Raw genomic sequence first — 19,634 nt, 5'->3', positions numbered from 1 at the left:
ATATGTTAGAGAGTGGATGGAAACATGAGGAAAAGGGTATAGAGAAAACTAAACCAAGAATTCACCTGTCATGGGTCCAAACACCAGAAAGCACATGCTCTCAAACTATGCTTGCTATGGTCTTTTAAGAATCTTTCAAGCCACTGTAAATAGCTGGGCGCAGACAAAAAAATAAGTGGTGCTGGAGAGGTAGTTTGTGGCTGCATGTTATGCAACAACTCCAAAATTCATCCAAATTCTTGTGTTTTGTCCTTGGATGGTGCTTTTCCTCTAAGTTATCACAAACATGAATTTGTCTTGGAAGTAATCAGCAATACACACACACAAAAGGCAGCAGATCAGACTGTGCATGGTAAGCAGGGGAAAAATCTGTAGCTGGAAAGTTACTAGTGCAAGTCAGCTCAGTGCTTCCAATGTCAAGGAAGTGCACACAGCAAATACTATGGAAAACTGTTGTAAGCAATATCCTAAGGCAGGAGAACAAGAACCACATGTCAGCGTCAAGTAGCTCCATGCAGTTATAAAATGGTTGTGTCAAACAGACGAGGGTTAAACTGGTTTTGTGAGTTGAAGTGGCATCCTGCATCCTCTTGCAGTTTAAACACAAAGTTCCTTTATTTTTTAAATGTCTCGGGTTTGTATGTACAAGAATATATCATTAATAATATTAGACCTTAACATCACACCCTGTTGTAATTTTTTTTTCCTTATACCAGATAATTTTAGCAGCCAGTGTAAAGAATGAAGGTGCACACTTCAGATGGCTTTAGACACCATGGTTCCAAATTCCTACATGGGGCACGGTGCTGAGTTCACACTCCAGCAGTTTGGCTATAGAAATCTTCAGCCATTTAAGCAGAGTTCAAACACAGCTTGGCAATGCTGTTTATAGCCCAGAGTAGACACAGCTGAAGATCAGGAATGCCTTTTTCCTAAGCGTGCTGCAGGGCAGACACATCTGTACTTTGCAATGTGTGTAGGCGACCAGGCCAAACAGTTGATAAAATGTTCCTCTTTTGTCCGTTGCCATTGAAGTTTCTTGCACCCTCCACAAGTATCCCAGCATGTACTGACATCTCTTTTCTGTGAGAAGAGTGTAATGTTTTGGCCTGTGTTGTCTAGTCTCACTTTCTTCTTTGTTTTTTCAAATGGTAGGTCCTTATGGTGCAGTGTGATGATTTCCCAGCTGCGCATCCCCTTTGGACAGTCTCTTACATGAACCACACGAAGCTATGCTGTCCATTATATTATTCATAGTCTCTCAACAGTGAAGGTACCTTTCATTATGTGTTGCCATCAGCAGGCTAGCCCTTAGCCTTCCTGCTAAAAGAGTTAAAGTTTCCGAATCAGCCCAAGCTTCCTCTTTCTCACCCATCTGGTTTTTCTACCAATGAACTGACATTTGCAATTGCAGTGTGTTTGCAATTGCAATGTATTAGCCCACATATTCCACTACCCTGGTCCCTTAGAGGGCTATATGCCACATACGTTGCCTTTCAGTGTGTGTATGCTAAAGATTTCTTAGGACAGAAAAGAACTAGAAGGGTTCTTCAGAGACTCTAAGTGAATACATAGACGGAAGTGTAAAAGCAAGATTGAAAGCACTGCTTTAATCCCATTGAAATAAACATTTACAGTTTTTCTGACCTTTTCCTGTAGAACTTGTCAAGCCCTTCATCAAGTTCAGTGTGATTTAAAATTTAGAGCAACGCTTCCTTTAGGCTGTTACATTAAAGTCCAGAAGCGAGTGAACATTCAGGCTCAATCTGAAATTTTCCACCCGCTTCCAAATTCATAACCTGCAGGCAATTGCAAGAAGGTTGGCTGCACATGCCTATTCACTGATCCCAAACAGGGACTCTCTGTCTGCAATGGCAAAGGGATGATGTAGTTTCCCCTCTTACTGCTTTGAAATAAAGATAATTTACTAACATGGCAATTTTTTTGAGAACCTGCTTTTAGCATGTATTATTCTAATCTTTAGTTTGCAGGCTATTTTCTTATTTACTCTACTGAAATATTGTCAACATCTAGGATAAAGAAATATTTCTTATTACCTAAAATTTATACTTCTGCTGCAACATCAAATATTCTGCAGCCGCTCTAGTCCTCACTTAAGGCCATAGATCTGTATCAGGATGACATGCGTGCATGGAATCTCTTAACGAGGGTGATGCAAATAGTACTTTGGGAAACCAGCTTTGACTTTGGTCAAGGAGGTAGGACAGAATTTAGGAATATGTTTTGGAGGAACAGCTCATATTGCTGCAGGCCCAGGGACAGGAGTGAACATGTTTCAGCCACCTACCTGCTGTACTCCTCCTGGTTAGTGCTAGCAGGGAAGGAGTCTCCCCCAGCCTGAACTGCAATTGCCCAGCTGTGGCTACATCTGAATAGCAGCACTGTTTGGCATTACTGAGTTACTTTTCCTTTGTCACCCCAGTACCAACTCCATCCTCCATTTCTGTCCTGTAATCTGCTCGAGGTCCTACACAAGGCCAGATCTTCACCTCAGGTTCAGAGGATATTTCTTGCCCAGTTGGCAACGTGTTGTGTTGCTACAGCAGCTTTTGAGGGACTGGAAGATAGAAACGCTCTTTCTGTATATGGATGCACCTATTTAGCTTCCTACTGAAATTTTTGTCCAAGTGCTCACATTTCTAACACTCGGGTGGTGTACTTCTTGTGTTTACAGTGTCATTTATGGTTTAGAAGCACCTTCTAGTGCACCTTCCCCAGTGACCAGCCAGCCTCAGGCCTGTCTCAGGCACGTTGGTTGTTGCAGTTAAGACTGAATCCTGCTCCTGCTCTTAGCTTGTATCCAGGAGTGAGGGAAGCAGGGATGCACCCTGTACTCATTCCTTGCTTGTGTGTATGCTGCTAAAATGAATGCAATAATGTAGTGTGTTTATTATTGTTTTTCATTTGCTATAACAGGTTTAAGTATTTTTTTCACCTAATCATGTTTCTATTAGGTATAGAAAGATATGTGGTTGAGCATCTCTCCTTGAAAGCGGAGAGCATGAGACAGCAAGGCAGCAAAGGAGTACATGGACTCCTCCAATGGCCGTGCTGCTTAGAGATAACAACTCAACCCCAAGTCCCAACACCCCTCCCTTGCTTGAAGGTTTCAAGAGTTTGGAGTTTGAAGTTTGCGTGTGGGCATTGCCCCTTGCCCCTCCTGTAACTTCATGGTTACCGGAAAATCACACTGATTCACTCTGCTGGTGCTTCTTGCACATCCTGTGTTTCTTCAGACTTCCCCATTCTCTTTCCTTTTCTTTCCCCCTCCTCACCCCCATCCAGAATTGCACACGCTATTCTGAGGTTGCCAACTGTACTGTGCTCTGCCACCCCGTACCCTGGGATTTCTCTCATTGCCCATAGTCAGAAGTCTTTGCTGGCATTTGGCTTTCTTACTGAACACCTTACCTGAGCTATAAAGCTATGTAGCAACATAGGAAACTTTCCAAAATCAGGCACATTTTTACACCCTTTGAATTTCATATGAGAATGAATCATAGGAAGAGTCATTTTCTTCTCACGCTGAATAGTGAACTGCATTAAATTTGGGAAGCAAAATGATTCGTAAAGCAACTTTTTTGTTTCATGTTAAGACATCTACCTTAAGCTTTCTCAATCCCCCCCCACCACCACCACCTTTTTTCCTAATTTTGAGAAAAAGCCAGATCTCTTCCCCCATCCAAAGAATGAAATGAAACATCTTGTTTGGGGGTCAAATTAAGCATTTTAATCCACAGTGAATTCTCCCTTGCCAAAAAACAGATAAATTGCTTTAGGTTGACTCATAACAAAAAGCGTGTTCTCAGTGTCACCAACAAACTGAGTGAATCCATTATTCACACAGCTCAAGGGAAAGGCCTGCTTTAAGTCAAGGGCTGGGAAAGGAACTTGGTGTTGCATTTGACTTTGCTGATCCTCAGAAAGGGAGGACACATGAGTCTGCTATGGATCGGTGATGTCCTCAAGCACCCAGCCACAGGTGCTAGGGGTACAAGGTGTGACAAGGTGGCCTTAGCCACAGGCCTGGCTGGTGTGGATGACTGTACCAGAATGCCTTTTTATATCACTATCCATAAAGTCCGTCACAGAAACCACCATTTTCTCCACCCGGGTGCAGAGGAGCCATGAGTGTGGTACTCTTCCCCAGACATGGGGATGTAAATGACGGGGGTAGCTCATCTGGACCAAGCCTGCCATTCAACAGTGTGTTGGGTTCAATTAGGCTGGAGCCTGCTGCTTTACTTTCCAAGTTTTATTAATTTCAGTGTATGTTGCCGCTGGCTGTGCTTCTCAATAGCTGGTGGTTTTTGTGCTACAGATGGAAAATAGATACATACAAGGAGCTGTCTTCAAATACAAGCCTTGAGGGGCCTGAACTTGAGAACATTAGCGTGCACTTGTGTTGTGCCACCAAGCGCAGACGGTAATTTAAAAGCATCTGCACCTCTGTTCACAGGGGCTGTGTTCAAGGACTTTCCTAAGCCAATGTGAAACAAAGTAGATGTGGCAGGAAGCTGCGCTGATCTGGCAGCTTCTCAGCGCTGACGTCCCCCACCGAGCAAGAGAGCATCTAGGCCATCTAATTGCCTTGATGGGCATTTGGCATCTTCATGCTGACACACAAGATACTTCACTGCCAGCAAAGCAGGACAAATGTGCTCAAGCTAATGCATTTGAGCATCCTAGGAGTGCCGGAGGTGGCTGGGTGGGATTCCTCCAGCTAAAGGGAGACCTAGGCTGTGTGTTGTCAAAAAAAGCTTGAAATGTGTTGTAAGGTCACTGTGGTTTCACCAGCAGAACTTGTGCCTGTCCCACTATTCCCATCCCCTGGAGAAAGGGTTTTTATCTATATCCCTATGGCAGGATGAGGAGCATTTGGGGATGCTTCTTTTGCTCTTCGCTCCCCAGTTTTGTTGGGTGCTTGCCCGGGCTGGGTCCTCAGCCATGCTGGCCGCTCTGGGGTGGCTACCACCTCCCCTGGCTCCTCTCTCAGCAGCACCCCTGGAGAAGGAGATCAGATATTACTGTGCTATCACTACACAGTGCTTTTAGGGTCTGTACAAATATCAGTCAAGCCTCGTAGTGTCTGAATGTTGTTAAGTGTGTATTTAACCGAGGAAACTCAAGTTATTCTCCTGGTTCCTGGGAGATAAGGGAGGATTGAGTGCTGGAGGGCAGCATGGTCAAGGGATGACTCATCCAATCGCCTTTGCAGAGGAAATGAGACAAATTGAGCCTTTCCCTACATAAGACTTCCCTTTCTTCTGAAAGACAATAGGAGAAGAGAAACTCAAAGTGCAGAAGGAAGGACGTAAACCAAGAGGAAGCAGGAAAAAGGGATGGAGTAAGACAGAGCAGCAGAAAGAAGGACTAACTGCCACAAAGCAAAGATATGACTGAAAACAAACCTACCAAATGACAGAGGGAGATACACCGAGACATCTCCGGGGAGATGGATTTGCTGCAAGGTCCATTCACTGGGTAGCTCCACTCCTCTGACAGCATCTTCTACTGCACAGTATTGTCTTCGTGTTCTCTATTTCTTGTTCAACAGACACCGGCAGGTGAAGGTGGGCAATTGCAAATGTGAGTTCAGTTATCCAAGACACAAAAATCTTACACCATGTTGTAGCTCAATGGGCTAAGCACACTAGGTGAAAAGAATGCAAGCACATTTTTCAGTCTCTCTGTTACTGCCTCTTACAGTTGGATGTTTTGGTAACAAAGCACAGGATATAGTGCAGAAACCACCATAATTTTTTGAGGCTAAAACCTTGACACCTATGAAATCAATACAATCAATTGCACAGGGCTTGTTTTCTGACACATTTCACTGGTTTGTTGCCTTTATATTAAAAATGTACCCATCAAATATTGTTTATACTTCTTCCTTCCCATAAAACTTCTACCTTCACAGCTTCTCCCTGGCCTTTCCTCAACTCTGGCATTTTTGTTTCTATGGCAGCTCTGGAAGACTTTCCCCCTCCTTTTCAAAAGGTACCTGTTAAAAAGTTAACCTTACTTTTCCTTGGAAATGTGAAGGACCATCTCATGCCTTTCCTTGGGCCTGGCCTTGGAGGTCCTCCTCTGTTCCCCTGCCCTGTCCCTGTGCCTTCAATGCACTCTGGGCCACAGCACACAGAGAACTGGAGAGAAGAGAAGTTTCTGTCAGTTGTTCCAGAGGCCCTGCCATGGACCACACCTTCCCTCTGGCAGTGAGGAGTGACATGTGAGAATAATTTCCAGGGTTAGTGGGAGAGAAATAATTGAACACTGGAACAAGGGGACAGATTCAGAGCATCTACTTTGGACTTCCTGTGTAGACCTTGCACTGTCTAAAAATCCAGGTGTCCAACACCAGCAGGGTGGTTCAGAGGTGAAAACGGGAAAAAAGCCAGATGTCCTCCTCCATTCCTGTTCTGCACTGGTGCCTGAATCAGAGCTGTACCCTGGGTACTCTCCACACCCTCAGGACCCAGAGTGTAGTGTCCACCTTGGTGCTGGGTGAGCAGGCCTTGCTGCTTGGAAGATGTTTTTGGCCTTGCTGCTTGGAAAATGTTTTTATCCATGTCAGTGCTACCCTCTGCCACTGCCCTTTCTGCAGTTCAGAGGGTTTCTCCAGAAAAGGGCCTCGGGTCATGGCTGCCTTCTCCCACTAGCTGACAGGCAGTAGGGTTAAAAAATCAGGTTTTCTCAAGGTTTTTTGGGGGTTTGGTTTGTTGTTTCTTTTTTTTTTTTTCTTTTATGTTTTTTCTTCTCTCCTCTGGCTTCAAAACAGTCACCATTTTGACTGGTGAAAAGGAAATTGGAAATGTTATAGGTATTGGTAAAAAAGTGTGTGTGACTGATTATTCACGTTTTTAAAACATGCAACTGGAAAATGCTTCTTGGTCCGGGAAGAAAAAATAGTTTGTCTTTGGTGACCAATCACACAGTCCAACTAGTGAGCCAGCAACAACTGTGGCATAGCATTCACAAGTAAGTACACAGTCTGCAAGATGTTCCCATGCATTATTCAGTGAATAATTCTAAATAATGAAAACACTGAAATCTGTGTGTAGATGTAATACGAGGGACCAAATTAAATGCATTGTTCAATAGGAGAAGCTGACCCAGCTCTAGTGAAGAACAGCAGCAGCTGTTTGAAAAACCTGTGGGTCTATGTAACACAAATTTACTGTGCACTAGCAGGAGTAATACAAGTCCAGCAATCTGTAGTGAGTGGTAGGTACCATTCAAAGTGATGAAGTAGTTGCCAGACTACATAAGCTTCACCCAGAGGCTACACCTTCACTGCAAAGGCACCTTCTGAGTCTTTTTCATTTTCCATGTTGACTTGTCCAATGCCAACCGTGGACAGCAGAGCCATCTGTGGTGCTGGGCACCACCTGTGTGGCACCTATCTGGGGTTTGCAGCACATGATGACCCCAGCTGTGGCTGAGGAGCTGTGGGTACTCCAACTCTAGCCTGTCCCCCCACTTGACATTACGTATGCATTGAGACCTTTGTGTGTAGATTGGCCTTGAATTAATGGCAACACACATCTGAATCAATTCTTGCAGGCAAAGTAGGTACTTATTTATATCAACTTGGGGATGTTACAGCTTTGCAAGCATTTGGTGGTTTTAGTCTGAGCTGTAGCACAGATTCAAACAGAGCAGAAAGGTAATTCTTTCTTCCCTTAAGGTACCCATAAAAGTAATTGTATGGGTAAAAAACCCCAAACCACTGAGATAAAAATAGCTCATGACCAACACCTTCTTGGAATTTTATTTCCCACGTTATGATCTAGAGGAGAGGGGCTAAAGCTTATGGCGGTTGTAGCAAATTTCCCTGTTGTTTTCAACATGTTTCTACTTGATGAAAGGCAAAACCTTAGAAAAGTTACTGAAGGGCAGTGGGGAATAACAGTGGATTTATATTTAAACAAGAAAAACTAGACCATGCTTTGCCAAGCCATAACTTGTCATAAAGCCAAACACAGGTAAGTAAATTGTAGTAAAAAGTTGCACATGCTTTTATTGATTTTTGATTGCATTTTTAATTTTGTCCACGCAGCCACTGTGTTGTTGGCTTGCAATTAAGACCTGGCAGTGGGAGAAAGAACACAAAATTGAATCAGTCATTTGTTTGAAAGTAAGCCAAAAACAACAGTATGGAGAGAAAGGAAGGAACTTGTGAAAGAGCTACTTACTGTTTTATTTCCAACACTCAGCTCCTTAGCTTTAATAGTGCTTAAAATACCAGTCACAAGTTGTGGCTGTGAAGGAAAATATGCAATGTTTTCTGATGATTGAGTGGTTTATTCTAAAGGCACCACAGGAGAAGAATGTCTTGGGGCTTCAGCAGGTTTTAAATGTTGTACAAGAAGTCAGCAAGAAATTGATCTAAAAGATGCAGTAAATGGATTTACAAGTCTATTGACTACCCTGCTGAGTTACTGCTTCCAGAAAGGTCTCGAGTCCAGGTCTGTACTAAAAGCTTTTCTTTCAGATATTCAGCCTGCACAATCTGCTGGCATTCAGCATTTGATATGTGTTTTTATTTTTATTGGAAAAATACAAAAGTCAGGTTGATGAAGTTTTGTTTTTCTCATTTAGGTGATCTGAAATAATAAGTGTTTTGGAGTATCTGGGTTCTCTTTGCACAAACCTTTAAACTTTTGGGATGCAATGTAAAGAACATGAACCACACTTTATTTTACTTTAGTTCTTACAGAGTTCCAAAGTACTGTGGCTCTGTAGCTGTTAGGTTTTATTCAAAACACTTCAGAAATGGTAAATGCTGGTTGATTTTGCCTTTGCCCCTCAAACCTCTGTCTTTTTACCACTGCAAGAGAGCTTGGCTGTCATCTGAATGTTGTCACAGGCTGCAGAGCTATGCAGTCATCGTGTGTTCTTTTACATCCATGCTTGTAAGAGGCATGTCAAAATGGAGAACTGGCTGCCAAGTGGCTTGATGAAGAAGCTGTGTCTGTAAATTGTATTCTGATTTGGCATTATAGAGTAGGTGTGATCTCCACCTTTGGGGTTTGGTAGCAAAACAGTTCTGGCAGTATTACCTCCTTTAAGAAGCTATAGCTATAGGGAGAAAGGGGTCTAAGGGGAACAGCTTGGGATTTTGGAAAAAGCTACACTTCTGCCTTTAGTCATAGGGCTTTAAGGTTATTGTTGTCCCAGGCATTTGGGCCAGAGGTCCCATGGCCAATTCTTGAGAGGTCTTAGCTGTTCTGAGGACAGCAGGTCCTCTTGGAAAATGTGGTATCCTGAGCAACTCTGACAGTAGTCCTTGCTTGGAGCAGGTCTGCCTGGGACTGAACAGAACTACAGCAGCAAACTTCACAAGAAAGCCATAGAAACCCAGAAAGGACCCATGAGTCCTCTAGAAAGACACAGAAAAATATCTCATCCCTTTACACCCAAAGTTTATTTCCTAACCAAAAGTGTTCTTTTGCAACTTCTTCGCATTAGGTTCCTCTTTGAAGGAGATGAATAATTTTAAGCTGGAGAAAAAAAACTAAAATTTATTCAGATTTATTTAGGGAAAACTGCAAAGGCATGGTCTATCATTTCTTTGCACCTTCAACACAGAAAGACTGGCAGAATTCAAGGCCAAGCAGAATTTTACCTGCATTTTAGCTCGTTGAAGGACAACCATTAACGGAACTTTGAAGGTCATTCTGCTAGGGTTAGCATCCATGGAAATGTGAGACTAGGCAGGGAATCCTTAATATCATCCTCCAAAAGTCTATTTGCATTTTCAAAAGCATTTTTTTAATCAAATATACACCAAAACATGGTCTATAAATAACAGAGAAATACCTGTTTTCTAAAAAGCAAAAGTTGCAAAGAAAATTTTTCTCCCATTTGCAACTACATTCTATGTTCTAGTACAAAATAAATATGATATATTGGAAAGAAGAGTGAAACTTCAAAAAATACATCCTTTCATTGTTTTGTTGTTTTGTTTTGTTTTGTTTTTTAACTGAAGCAATCAAGACTTTTTTTTTTCTCTATTTTTCTCAGCACCATCCTTTGTCTCACCAGAAAAATATCACTGTCAGATTTGGAACAGGCTCTCCTCCTTCCTAAGGGCATTTCTTCAATGCATCTCTAGCTTTGAATATGCCTGTGCTGGATGTGACCAATTTAAATTAGGAGGGATGAAACAAGAAGAGTGACTGCAAAAACCGGGAGCTCTAACCAGGTTAGCTGTGAGCCTCACCATTTACTCACGCTCTCCGTCAGGCTTTCTGCCTGTGCTGATCTTCATGTTGCTGTAACACCCTGCTGGCTATACCGAAGTCACACTACTGTCACACTGCCTTGCCCACGTACGTCTGCGTGAGCACTCAGCACTGATTGCGACAGTAACATCCCTGCAGTGCTGGCACACTTCTAAGACAGGATCTTTCCATCACCACAATCCAGGCCCGCAGTTTGGAGGGCAAAATCTGCGAAGCTTTTATTGCAGAGTACTAGTTTCCAAAGATTTGTTATCAGTAGTGTGGGAACAGCAGCTTGAGTAAGTTTAGATGAAGATTAGAAAAATATTTCCTGCATGAGAAAGTAGAACAATATGCCAAGAACGTGTGTGAAGCCCATAATTGGGTGCTTTTCAGCTTCAAAATGTAAGAAGCAGCACTGCAATGTCAGGGAAGGATATGACTGCTCTAAGGAATTTGTCTTCATCTCTGATTTTTAAAGTCTATATTGCATATATTAGATACCTATTGACACACTGGGGTTAACATAGCTCTGTGAATAGATTGTGAAGGCACATGGGTTGATGCAAGCACACCTTGTTTTGAACAATCTACTAGAAGTGTCCTTGCATGATGGATCCCATGAGGCTGGTGGCACACATCTTCAGCCAGGAAGAAGTCCTAATACCTTCACTTTCCATTTCTTCCTCCCCTTCGACTGCATGGGTCTCGTACATCGCCAGTACTGTGCTCACCTTCCATGCAAGTCTGAAACCAGGGAATTTTAGTAAGAGGATACAGACTCAACTGAAAACACCAGCACACTGATGGGGGGAGGGCAGGGGGAATTGGCAATAGACAGGGAGGAAAAGGAGAAATTATATCCCCCATGGCATCAGGGGAAATCTCTGCCTGGAATACAGTTCCATTACAGAGTTCTTGTGAAGTATTTTAGGCGTGCAGATAGACCACATTGGCTGTTTCTTGATTACAGGCTGTGAGTATGGTCTTGCCGATGGTGTGTGTGGAGTAACCCTTTCCCTGAGAGGGGAGAGAGACACTGGTGTACATCTGCCCCAGAGTAAGAGCATCCCCATGGGTGGCTGCCCAGAGCAGCCAGCAGCATCCTGTTTGTTCACATCCCAGCTTAGCCTGTGGTAAGCTGTTCACGTACTGTATGTACAGATCTTAGGAAGAAAACAGCTTATTTAAAACTTAAGTATCAGCTTTCTTTTTCTAAAGAAGAGAGGATTTCCTGGTATATTTTAATCTGGAATTTATTTATAGTATTTACATTTGAATTCAGTAAAAGTTATAAACACTGACAGTGAAAAACTCAGTAGCTCTACAGCAGTGTCACAGACGATGCCAGCAGGGCCTTTGGCATCATATGATATGATTAATATGAAATTCTCTGCTGCTGCAGTATATCACTACAGTGTTTAACATCTTTTTCTCAATGGATGCTGAAGGTGAGGATAGGTATTTCATGCTAGGAAACAATTCATTATTCGAGGCACAAAATCCTCTGCTACAAACCACAATACACCATCATTCAAATGAGCCACACAACAACAGGAGAAAAATATGCAGAGAAAAAATATTTTTTCCTCTTTCCTTCTGCAATATTTTTTTTTTTTTTTACCCAACCGCTGTAATTATAAGCAGGCAGATAGTTTGGATATTGGAACATGTGGGATACAGGGGTGTCCTCTCTTTTGTTTTGTACACAACTACTCTGCAATTATGATAGCAACAGAGTCTCTAGTCAGCCTTGCTACACAACACCCTTTTTTATGGTGTATTTTTTTTTAGGTTTTCATGCTAAAAATATATCAATGGGGTAAAGTTTTTGTCTAAATTTTTCCATAAGTTTTTACATTCAGAGTTTTGTTTTGGCCGGTATCAGTCCCTTGCATTTTGTGTTTTAGCATAGCTCAGCAGGTGTTTTCTGTTCATTTTTCTTTTCTATGCCATTATCTTTCATTTCAGTCATAGTACCATGGGAATATATTTTCCTGTAGTATTTTCAGTGGCACATGTAATGGAAAACACAGTGCACTTCACGTCCTTTTTGCCAAGCAATTTGTTGTGTCTGTGTACATGTGGATACGGAGATAATATATATATTTAGTGTTTAATTATAGATTTAGTCGTTTTTGTCTGATAGAAATCTAGTCTATTCTATGAAGATGACCATTGTGTAACAGAAGAAAATAATACGAGCGCTGGACAAAGAATGCTAAACAATTAAACCTTGAATGCACAAGTCTCATTACTGGATTCCTTTTGTGTCAGACCTGCTATATTCTGCTCTGCTGTTGATGACTGGGGTTCCCACTGACCCAGCTATCACATAATTATGAAAAACAGGACACGCACAACAATAACTACAAAGGCCCAGAGAGGAAATTACAGCATTGTGACCGTTTGCCACATATACAAAGACATGCTCCAAGATGACAGATGTATGGCTCAGGAATGGCCAGTGCTGCCGTGGGACTCGGAGGAGCTCGTCCCATGCCTGGGAAGACTGGTCTGTCTCACAAGTTCAGGTTCGCGCTGGTCACAAGAGCTGGGATGCAGAGGAATGACTGGATCAGCAGTAGCAGCTGGAGAGCATGGTCTTCCCTCAGGGCGCAGGTCAGCTGATCGATCCCCAGCCGTAGGGCACAGTGACACCATGAAACCCCATTCCAGCTACCGTGCACCACGTGCTTGGATGTATCGGTCCAGACTTGAAACAACATCTGCAGAAGACTTAACAACCTATTTTATTCAGAGGAGGAGACTAGACAGACCAAAAGCCCTCCTGCTCTTACAGTGTATTACAATTTGCTCTTTGATTTTTTTCCTGTTAGGCTTCGAGACACATCAAAGCAAGGAAGAAGCAACGAAGCTATGATAGGGAGAGCGCTGATGCTGACATGTTTTGCAACAGCAATCCCTTGTAAACTAATGAAGGCCCCACTTGACACCTCAGGGTACACAGTAGGAGACAGGCTGCTGCATACAGTCACACAGCTATATCTAAGTACACCTAGCCCCCGACTTGGGTATCTACCTACCCCATGACAGCAAACATGCAGCAGATGGGTCCCTGGGGAGATGGGCTTCTTGCCTGGAGCCCACTTTGCTGGATTGTTCAGCAAAGAGGCAGACAGCACGCACCCACCACGATCATCTGGGAGGCAGAAAATGATCCTGGAGGTAAGCCCTGACTCTCCATAGCCCAAGGTACAACTAGTATGGCCGTGCCTGTCTGGATGGATACAGGTGCCAAAAGATCTCCAGTGCTTTCCAGCCTGGCTTTCACAGAATCACAGAATGGTCAGGGTTGGAAGGGACCTCTGGAGATCTTCTAGTCCAATCCCCCTGCCAGAGCAGGTTCACCTACAGCAGGTTGCACAGGATGGTGTCCAGGTGGGTTTTGATGGTGAAGGTGCAGTGTCATTGAAGGAGCGGCCGTGAGTTCCAGCAGGTATCAGGGAACATCTGTGCCTCTGACACACTCAGGCTGCAAAGGCCTTGTAGACCAACAAATGTGAACCTCTGTAGCCTCTGTGTTTGATCTGATTCCTGCACACTCATATTGGCCAAAGCCTCTGTGACAGATCTCGCAGTGTGACAATGACATGAGACCCCTTCCTGCAAGCACAGAAAGTGTAGATGCCAACAGCTCAGGTACTCTGCCTCATGTACAGCCACCACTGGAGATGTGGCTGATGGCAAACCCTGATGTAGCTCCTGGGCCCGGGGGTGCACACAGCAAGAGACACCACCCAGGTTTGCTGGCAGGTAGCAAGAGTCCGGGTGCTGCAAGTAGGGCTAATACAAGATGGTGCAGCTGGTGCAGGTGGGACCTTCCTGTGTTTACTTGATGACAGTGCCATGTCCTCCCATTGCTGCAGGGCTCTGCCTTGTCCCTCATGGGTTACTGTTTGAAGGATACAATGATACTGTCAAGAAAAAGGTAATGTGCAGAAGGCCCTAAGTGGGCTCATCCTGGACTCATTTTTATGGTATCTGTAAAAGTTTCCAGATGTTGATCTTCCTTGCCTTCACCTTTGCTTTACCATTGTGAGGAGCTCCATCCCTCCCTCTTCCTGCTCTGCTCCGAGCAGGCAGGATTGTCCACTGACCTGGGATGGATGAGAAATGCCAACCTTGGTAAGTGAGATGCTAACCTCACGTTTTCCAGGGCTACTTCATTCCTAGTGGGCTCATAACTTTTTGGGAACTGAACTTCCCAGCTGAATGTGACTTAATGTCTTCAGTGGCAGACATTCTTCAGTTGGTTTTTTTTTATACATATTTGAAACATAAATCTGAGGCAGAGAGGCTGGGTATAGATTTTCGGCATTTTTTGTTCTGTTGCATAGGAGAAAGATTTTTTTTTCCCTAGATCTGGTGTATGCTAAATGGTTTCTGTGAGGTTGCTTATGGACTTTGATTACACAGTAAAAATATAAATTCCAAGCTGTAATAATAGCCATCAGTTTGGTGACAAAAGTCTGCTTGGGAGGGGGATGAAGGAGGAACGGAATGCAAGTTAATGTGTCAGAGGAGGAGCTGTGTGCTGGTAGAAAAACTGCAAATGGGAATGAAAAGGAGTGTAAAAATGCAGTCAGCCATCTAGACTTCCTCTTGCTATTTTTGTGAAGACATTCTGTGTCCAAATGAGGAGTGAAAAATTACAATGGTCTGGGTGGTGGCTGCTGGAGGTGTGGGAAGCATTGCTGGCACTGAAGGGGATGTGAGGATCTCAGAAGAAGGACCAGAGGAAATTGTGGATGGAACTAACAGATGTGGTGTGGGGTTTGCTGCTCTATACACAGGGGTCACTCATTCACTGGGGAACAAACATTTATGCTATAAGGTTGTTGGCTGGCAACAGAAGAAAGTCCTGAGACCCTCTGCTGAGCATAAATATAATGGACCTGAAAAGAATAATGCAACTGTAGGAGTTAGGGAAGTATCTTGTACGTGCCAGAGGGTGCAATACTGAAGAGATCCCATCTGGAAATGTGTATATAGGTTTGGTCTCCTGTGTTTAGGGAAGGTGTTCAGATGGGAGTCGGCCAGAGGGAGGCTCCTAGGACTGCCATGGCAATGGTAGCCTGTCCTAGGGGACAAGGTCCCAGCTTCTTGCCTTCACTGGCAGAGAAAGGGACATTGCCACTCTCTGTGAATAGCTTGGGAAGCAGAGTGTTTTAATGCCAAAGGAAAAAAGAGACAGTTACAACCAAGAGAAAATCATAGAATTCTATGATTCTATGTATGATTACATGAAAATACCAATTTAAAAGCAAATGCATAATAACTATCCTTGAAACAATTTTGGCAAGGAATTAGGAGCAAATTTCTTTTGACTGTTGGAGTGAGGTATTTTAACATGTACTGGTACTGTTGGGGATGTAAACCTGTTTTTACATTTCACTTAATTTGTTTATGAAACAATAAATTTTGGTGCAATTGCCTGGGGCAGCAGGGTCTGTCCTCCATGTCCCTTCCAGCCTTGTTTTCCATAGGAGCTGGGTTCATAGGGGACGTTATAATCATAGAATCATAGAATGGTTTAGGTTGGAAGGGACCTTGAAGATCATCCAGTTCCAACCCCCCTGCCATAGGCAGGGACACTTCCCTCTAGACCAGGTTGCCCAAGGCCACATCCAGCCTGGCCTTAAACACCTCCAGGCATGGGGCCTCAACTACCTCTCTGGGCAACCTGTTCCAGTGCCTCACCACCCTCAAAGTGAAAAAATTCTTCCTAATGTTTAATCTAAACTCGCCCTCTTCCAGTTTAAAGCCATTCCCCCTCGTCCTATCACTACATGGCCTAGTAAAAAGCCCTTCCCCAGCTCTCCTGTAGGCCCCCTTTAGGTACTGGAAGGCCGCAGTAAGATCTCCCCGGAGCCTACTCTTCTCCAGGCTGAACAGCCCCAACTCTTTCAGCCTCTCCTCACAGGAGAGGTGCTCCAGCCCTCAGATCATCCTCGTGGCTCTCCTCTGGACACGCTCCAGCAGGTCCATGTCCTTCTTATGTTGGAGACTCCAGAGTTGGGTGCAGTACTCCAGGTAGGGTCTCACGAGAGTGGAGTAGAGGGGCAGAATCACCTCCTTTGACCTGCTGGCCACACTTCTTCTGATGCAGCCCAGGATACGGTTGGCCTTCTGGGCTGCGATCGCACATTGCTGGCTCATGTTGAGCTTCTCGTCAATCAGCACACCCAGGTCCTTCTCCTCAGGGCTGCTCTCCAGCCATTCCCCACCGAGCCTGTATTTGTGCTTGGGATTGCCCCGACCCAGATGTAGGACCTTGTGCTTGGCCTTGTTGAAATGCATGAGGTGGGCTTGGGACCACCTCTCCAGCTTGTCCAGGTCCCTCTGGATGGCATCCCTCCCCTCCAGCATGTCTACCCCACCAAACAGCTTGGTATTGACGGCAACTTGCTGAGGGTGCACTCAACCTCACTGTCCATGTCGCCGACAAAAAAATGTTGAACAGTACAGGTCCCAGTACTGACCCCTGAGGAACGCTGCTCATCACTGGTCTCCACTTGGACATCGAGCCGTTGACCACAACTCTTTGAGTGAGATCATCCAGCCAGTTCTTTATCCACCAAGTGGTCCATTTGTCAAATCCATGTCTCTCCAATTTAGAGACCATGATATCGTGTGGGACTGTGTCAAACGCTTTGCACAAGTCCAGGTAGATGACATCAGTTGCTCTTCCCTTGTCCACTGCCTCTGTAACCCCTTCATAGAAGGCCACCAAATTTGTCAGGCATGATTTGCCCTTGGTGAAGCCATGCTGGCTGTCACCACTCATTTCCTTGTTTTCTGTGTGCCTTAGCAGAGTTTCCAGGAGAGTCTGCTCCATCATCTTGCCAGGCACAGAAGTGAGACCAGCTGGCTTGTAGTTCCCTGGGTCTTCCTTATTTCTCTTTTTGAAAATAAGGGTTATGTTTCTGCTTTTCCAGTTGGCAGGAACCTCACCAGAGTGCCACGACTTCTCAAATATGATGGCTAGTGGCTTAGTGACTTCATCTGGTAGTTCCCTCAGGACCCACGGATGAATCTCATCAGGTCCCATGGACTTGTGCACCTTCAGATTCCTCAGGTGGTCTTGTACTTGATCTTCACCTACAGTGGGTGGTTCTTCATTTTCCTAATCCTCGCCATTGCATTCTGCATCATGGGTAGTGTGGCTGCAGTCCTTGCCAGTGAAGGCTGAGGAAAAAAAGTCATTGAGTACCTCAGCTCTGTCTCTGTCCCGGGTAACCAGTTCTTGCGTTTCCCTCTGGAGAGGGCCCACCTCTTCCCTAGTCATTCTTTTCTTGCTGACATACTTTAAATATGTCATACTTTAATATATATTTTTTGTTTGTCTTAATGTCCCCGGCCAGATTTAGTTCTATCTGGGCTTTAGCTTGTTTAACCTGATCCCTGGCTGCTTGAACGATTCCTCTGTATTTCTCCCAGGCTACCCACCCCCGTTTCCACTCCCTACAGGCCTCCTTTTTGCTTTTGATCATGTCCAGGAGCATCTTGTTCATCCATGCAGGCCTCCTGGCTTTTCTGCCTGCCTTCCTCTTTGTGGGGATGCATCGCTCCTGAGCTTGCAGGAGGTGATCCTTGAATATTAAGCAACTGTCTTGGGCCCTTCTTCCCTCCAGCGCTTCATTCCATGGCACCACATCAAGCAGATTCTTCAAGAGGCCAAAGTCAGCTCTCCCAAGGTCCAGCATGCTCAATTTGCTGACCACTTTTGTCACTGTCTTGAGGATCTTGAACTCAATCATTTCATTCTCACTACAGCCCAGGCTACCCTTGTCTACCAGCCCCTCCTTCTTGGTAAGAACGAGGTCCAGCATAGCTCCTCTCCTTGTTGGCTCCTCAACCACTTGGAGAAGGAAGTTGTCGTCAATGCAATCCAAGAACCTCCTGGATTGCCTATGCCTGGCTGTGTTACCCTTCCAACAGATGTCGGGGTGGTTGAAGTCTCCCATGTGGATCAGGGTCTGTGAACACGATGCCGCCCTTACCTGTCTATAGAGGATTTCATCCACTCGGTCTTCTTGGTTGGGTGGCCTGTAGCAGACCCCCCACTGTAATGTCCCCTGCTCTCAGTTTCCCTTTAATCCTGACCCATAGACTCTCAGTTGGCTTTTTATCCATCCCTAGGCTGAGCTCCATGCATTCCAGCTCCTCGTTGACATATAAGGCAACACTGCCTCCTCGTTTCCCTTGCCTGTCTCTCCTGAAGGGCCGGTAGCCTTCCATACCAACAATCCAGTCGTAGGAGTTATCCCACCATGTTTCTACGAAGCCAATGAGATCATAGCCTTGGAGAGGTGCACACATCTCTAGCTCATCCTGTTTGTTCCCCATGCTACGTGCATTTGCATAGAGGCACTTCAGCCATGTCTTCATTGAGGCTGACTGGGCTGGAGCAGTTGTAATTACTTTGCGCTGCTCTCCAGGCGGCATGCCTTTGCTGTGTATTGACAGTGCCTCCCCATTGGCTCCTGTTGGTCCAGGAGCTTCTGGCTCATCTATGTAAGACTTTAACCCTGCTGCAGTGTAGCCAGCACATTTTGGAGTAAACGGCTGCAGGCCCTCACTAGCACCCTGTTCCTCTTTGCTTGGTACTGCATCGCTTGGCTTGTCGCAGGCAAACCCAATAATACCCCCTTCCCCTGTCGAGTCTAGTTTAAAGCCCTGTTAATGAGCCCTGCTAATTCTTGGGCAAAAACCCTTTTCCCCCTTTGAGTGAGACAACCCCTGTCTGCTGCCAACAGGCCTGGTGCCGCATAGGCCATTCCATTGTCTAAAAATCCAAAATTGTGGTGGTGATACCAGCCACGGAGCCACGTATTAACAGACTGAGCTCATCTGTTTCTTTCAATGTCATTGCCTGCAACTGGAATTAGGGACGAAAAAATAATCTGTGCTCCAGATCCCCATACTAACTGTTCCAAGGCCCTGATGTCTCTTTTAATCATCCTCTCAGTCTGATCTGCACATTTGTCACCCCCCACGTGGAACAGGAGCAGTGGGTAGTAGTCCGAGGGCTGAACCAGGCTAGGGAGTCTCTTTGTGATGTCCCTGACCCATGCCCCAGGGAGGCAGCAGACTTCCCTGAGAGGGGTCTGCCCTACATATCGGACCCTCAGTCCCCCTCAGAGCTGAGTTGCCCACAACTATAACCCTCCTTTTCTTCCTCGTAGAGGTGGTCTTAATGTGGTGAGTCGGCCTCTCCAGTCCTGGCAGCTCCTCTGATGTATTTGGATCATCAGCCTGATTGTCCTTTGGCTGGTCTGCCATGGCCGGGGCCTCATACCTGTTGTACAGTGGTACATGGGGAGGGGAGGCGGGCAAGGAGGGGGTTTGCTCTCTGCC

This window comes from Vanellus vanellus (assembly GCF_965231255.1).
Source record: "Vanellus vanellus genome assembly, chromosome: Z".
Taxonomy (NCBI): Eukaryota; Metazoa; Chordata; class Aves; order Charadriiformes; family Charadriidae; genus Vanellus; species Vanellus vanellus.
Note: the sequence above shows the minus strand (reverse complement) of the source record.